We start from the raw sequence: 5,836 nt of genomic DNA on the forward strand, positions 1-5,836 counted from the left end.
CTGTGTTTTTCCCTCTCCAGTTTCAGTTTTGTTTTGCTTTGTTTTTTTACTCTCAAAATCATGATTTCTTTCTTGATTTGTCATAATCTTTTTATTTTGTTTCTTTTCTCCTGCTTTTTTTCTTTCTCTCCTAAATTCCTTCTCCTCCAGCTTACCTAGATGATGAGGAGGATGAGGATCCATTTGGAGACTATGTAATCAGTAAGTCACGTCTGAATGTGGCCTCGTTGAGGCCCTGTGTCCAACTACCGTTTCTTTCTGGCACAAAGGCGTTGGCAAGCATTTGTGTGGTTTTTAAAAATGCCACACAATGGCTTTGTTTGACAACAGTTTCTTGAAAATCCTTATGACCACTGTTACTATTCTTGCACAGTCCAGCACCACCCCTTTGGTTTTTATTATCTTTCTTATTTATCTATCTGTTTGTATCTCTTAATTTGATGGGGTTTTTTTCACAATTAGCATAGCACAGCAGGGATTTTTAAGTGTGCTACCCGCTTGAAGGTATGCCTTGATTCGTGCTTGTGAAGCAGCTGTAAAACACTGGTTAACCACATGAATCTCCTATGAATCCTTCACAATAAAAGATATTTTGCTATCTAAAAACTTTAATTATGAAGCAGCAAAATCAGGAAACGTTTCATCAGCTGAAAATTCACACGACCAAACCACAGAGATTCAGTTAGAAGCAACAAAACTACTGATAGTCTTTGCTCTCTGCACAGACATGAGTTGAGTCTCGCCTCTCTGACAAAAAAAAAAAAAAAACAGAAAAGCAAACTCTCTCCCCTTGTCTCAGTTAACGGGGTGACGAGCCGCCATCTAATATATGATTAATTGACTGAAAAAAGCAATTTTCAATTAGTAGCGCTCAGAGCGGCTGCACAAAAAAGGCGTAGTGCTCATAAGTAGATGGTGGGTGGAGCGCCTTTTTCTCGGAGGCCCCTTCCTGCCTCAGATGCTCCCTGCACATTTGAAACAATTGAAAAAAAAGAAACACTATGTGGACACAGGCCCTTACACTGCTTGGCCCACCATAGGCCTATCAGCTTGTGTGTGATTGTGTTTTGATGTGTATTTGTGCCCTTTGCTGTATTTTTCTGTGTGTGATTTAAGTGTTTTGTCCATAAGTTCATGTTTTTATGAAAGAGGCCATTGAACACAACGTAATAGCTTGTAACTGGGCTCCAGCTGAGAGACGACAACATTATCTTCTTTCTGAAAGTATGATTGCACGTATTACTGTAATTGTCGTAATATTCACATGTCTGCAATCGAAACATTAGATTTTCCTCCAGTCCATTGTTAAAAGTTGTCAGGATATTGGCGTTGGAGGTGGAGAGAGGGACAGTAAAATAATTGGTTTCTGTGCATTACTCTTGTGTTTCATCTGATACGAGGCGAAGCCATTGTTCTTTTTCACATGCCTCATCTACATTTACGAGCTCCTTTCATTATGATCTCCTGTTCATTAGCACACGTCCAACTGGTTAATCTCTTTGCACTTGATCAGAGAAAATTTCCCAGAGGGTGTTGTTTTTTTTTTTTCTTTGCTTTTCCTCCTCCACTATCGGAAAGTCAGCCGTATTTACCCATGTCTTGGAGATTGTTTGTCTCTATGAGCGTGAATTAGTGTTAATGTTTGTGTTATTGGGCTGCGGAGTTTTCATCTGTTTTCATTAGTAGGATCAGAGTCGGGGAATGGGTGTGAATGCGAGTGGAGCTTGTAGTTGAAAAGAAGGGAAAATGTGTATGTTAGCAGGTGAAGGTTATTTCTTATGCCACGTTGGGTTTGTAACAGCATTTGTTTTGTGCATATTATGTGCATGTTGAGGTCACACCCTTAATGTGAATAGGGAAGTGACACATCCATGCACATGGCAGCAAAGAGCTGAGCAGATAAGCGAACGCAGGTTGTCTGCCTGGGATCGTGTCAAGGTTAATCTTCTTGAAGCACTTTTGAATAGATAGAAAGAGGTGTATTCACATATTAGAGCACACAGTCGCAGGGTCATACAGTCACAGTAGGTGAGCTCACTCATACATCCAGTATATAGATACGTACAATAGATGAAGTCTTATAGGTGAATATGCAGCTTCTTCACTTGCTCTGACCTCCACGTGTACTGTGTATGAATAATGCAGCTTAATGACGCTGACACGTTTGAGTGAAAGTGCTGTTAATATAAAGTCAGACTTCTGCTTTTCTGGTTAGATTAAAATACTTATATGTGGCAAAGTTATTACAGCTGATATTTACTGATGTTAATTTCCCTCTATGCCTTATTTCATTACTTTCTTTCTGTCTGTGGCAAGACGTCAGAAATATACTATTTGCTGTGCACAGTTTCCTTGGTTTCTGGTGGGTAAATATTCACAACCTCCTTGGAAATGAAAATCTTGAAGAATAAAGTATATTTTATTTACCATACAGATGATATACAGTGTACAATAACTGGGAAGGATAACATCTTAACCCTTAGTATATTCTGACACATTTCCATTAAGAACCAATATGAAGTAATTTTATATAACGCTTTTAGATAAAAGATCCAGAAAAATGACATTACTTTTGATGTGTCACAGACGATGAAACAGCTCCTCGCTGATACTGATATAGAAGATACAGTATTATCAATACCAAACCCTGACTGACTGCACAAATCAAAAACTCTCATTCTCCTACCACCACTTCTGCAATTATTAAAGCAGTATTTCATTTTTTGGTACGTTTTAAGTTTTTAGCTCTTCGGCAGCATTCAATTTGCTGCTACAACAAGAGCTACCCTGGCTGACACCACAGGGTTTCTTTTGTGTTGTGAGAGCTCCAGTATACACAGTGAAATATTATTGTCATTTTTTTTATGTCAAAACTATGGACAAATATTTGCCTTTTCCTATAAAGTAACCAACTAACCTTATTCGTCAAAATGACAGCATTTACCTAAATAAAGAATGTGATGCAACAATTACTGAGCTATCAGTCAAACATTCATAGAGAGTCCCAGTCACATGTCACCTGTCCAAGTAATGATATACAACCCACTGGTGACTGTAGAGGACATCAGGCTACATGGTCATCAATCTTCTGAACTGGCAGATAGGCAGTAGGGTTGGAGAACAGCCATTACTGGAAAATCCACTGACCGTTATCAACTCATATTTGTCTGTATAAGATAAAGCAAAATGCAGAGATTGTGCAGAATTCTGGGGGGTTTACGCCTGATTGTGAAATTCCACCTGCATTTAAATGTCCAAAGACATGGACAAAGTAATCAACCCCAGTACTTGAGTCAAAGTATAGATAGTTCTGGTACAAGTGAAAGCTGCTCAGTCAATTTTTTTCTCCAGTTAAAGTACTTGAGTGCTTTTAAAAATACTTACAAATTACAAAGTACATTTTCTAATATCAACACGTTGCTGGATTGTTTTCATGATGCATTTACGGAACCTTGTAACTCTCTGAAACCACCTCATGATGCACTGACTTTCGTGTAGAACCATTCTGCTACACAAAGCCTATAGAAACACCTGTAAAAACTTGAGCACAGAAATACAATCAAAAACAAAAAGGACAGCTATTGTCATTTTCTGAACAGCATTAAAATCACTGCTTTTACATCAGTCCCAGTTGAGAAAAAGTACAGGACTCAAGTAAATTTACTTCCTTACTGTCCACCATTGCAAATGTCTAACCTTCATAAACCCTCTTTATTAACTGCAAATGAGTCTTTCTTCATCACTTTTTTAAAACTTTAAATGTTGTTATTCTTAAAGATGCATCTTATGATGCACCTGAACACATCATCAGTGATGTATCATGGGGTCATGGGTGTTTGATGTTTTTCAACATCAGACACTCTCACACAGGTGACCCAGCTGTGGTTGATCAGGACACTGCTAGTGTTCAGGTGGCACTCACTAGTCCCCATCAGCCTCAGCTGCGTCTACATGGGAACCCAAGTTTTGCAAAAGTCATTGCACGTTGCACAAAATTATTGTGCAATGTTGTTTTATAAAAGGACAACAATGTAGTTCACAGAAGATGGTTTGGGTTGAAATGATCACTCTTATGCATCTGGGGTTTCCTTCTAGACATGACCATGAATCACTTCTCTGGATCAAGAGCCATCTTGGGGCTTCCTCAGCGGCTTTGGTGGTGTTCTTGATGGTTGTCCTCCTTGCCAGTCCTGTGATACCCAGCACGCTTAAGGCTTTTGTGGAGTGAGTGCCCCACAAATCCTCTGCAGCCTATCATGATGGGCATGCATCTTGCTTTCCAGCCCTGACAGTCAATGACCAGCTGTTCATAATTGGTCATCCTTCTTTCGTGAGCCTCCTCCGCACAGTCATCCCACACCACTGTCAGTTTGGTAATGATGATGTTTTTCGGTGCTCTTTGAGACCAGGAGCATATCTGGCCTCTCAGTCGTGCTGACAAATGTGATGGCAGAATCTCAGCTTTTTCTCTGGGTCCTGAGCGGTCACCAGGATCCCTGCTGCACTCTTATGTCCCGCCTGTGGCTGCTGTCATGCCTCGACAAAAGCGATTGCTCGGGTGGTGGCGTACATTTGTCTGCAACTGCTGATTCCCTTGCTGATGCTTCTGCAATAGGTTCTTATATCTCGTTGCAGTGCTAAATGTATCGGCCCTGGCTGCATGCAGTGGCAGGAGCTCAATATGTGCCCCTCTTCCTGAGCAAATGCACAGTTTGGAGAGTCTACGTCACCACAGCTAAAGAGGTTTGCTGGGCTAGGCAAGACGTACACTATGAATCAGGAAAGTGACGTGGTGCAGCTATGCCTTCCAGAGATATGTCCATGTGATTCTCCGGTTCATGGCTCCCCACCTTGTCGAGGCCTGTTGCTGACTCATACCAGCAGCTCTGCTCGTCTTATCTCCCTCCACCTCAGCTCTCACCTATTCCTGAATCAGCCTTGACTTTTCCTCCTCCTTACTCACCACAGTGATAGTAACCTTTTTCCAGCCACACTGACAGCACGGCTCTAGTGATGGCAGTATCAGCTGACTTGTTGGTTGTTCCAGACTGAAATGTCTGTATAGAATTTGTTACAGATATCAATTGTGCACAGGCTGTGAATCCCAGTGACTGTTGGGATCACATGACTTTTTCTTTAGTGCCACCATGAGGTTGACATTTATGGTTCTAAGTGAAATGTCTGGAACTATTAGATGGATTGCCATGACGTTTCCTACAGATATTCGTGCTCTTCCCATCAGCAACAGCTGTACTTTGTGTTTAGACAGTGGCCAGGGTAACCTGCAAAGCATCTGAATTGTCATTATGAGCCTGTAAGCATGCTGATGTTTGCATTTTGCCCAAAGGACTGTGCCTAAGTGCAGCCTGGCAGAGCAACTATGTACCTTTTAAGTATTGTTTGAACATATGGTGGTATCATTTACCTACTGATACAAAATAGACGCAAGAAAATCAGCTCAATGTTTAGATGCTTCAGTTGGAAATTATCAAAAAGCTGGCAGCTTTTCAGACAGAACTGAGGAGCAACAAAACATCTTAAACCACAGCATAGAAAACAAAAAAGTAAACATCTCTAGTGTATTTCTGATGCTTTATTCTGCTCTCAGACGTCACCGTATCATGTAACCATTTTTATTTGTTTCATAACAAATAGAGAAAGCTCTGAGAGGAGAGTCAAGCACCACCAATGCACAAAAGATGTTATGGAACTGATGAATAACACTACTATTTAAAATGTTGTCTAACATTTCCTCAATATGAAATGAAAGAATATTTTCTATTACTGTTATTTTCCTGCACTCAGTTTTGTTTCCCAACACTTATAAATGCTATTT

The sequence above is a fragment of the Lutjanus erythropterus genome, chromosome 5, assembly GCF_056507025.1.
Source record: "Lutjanus erythropterus isolate fLutEry1 chromosome 5, fLutEry1.hap2, whole genome shotgun sequence".
NCBI lineage: Eukaryota > Metazoa > Chordata > Actinopteri > Lutjaniformes > Lutjanidae > Lutjanus > Lutjanus erythropterus.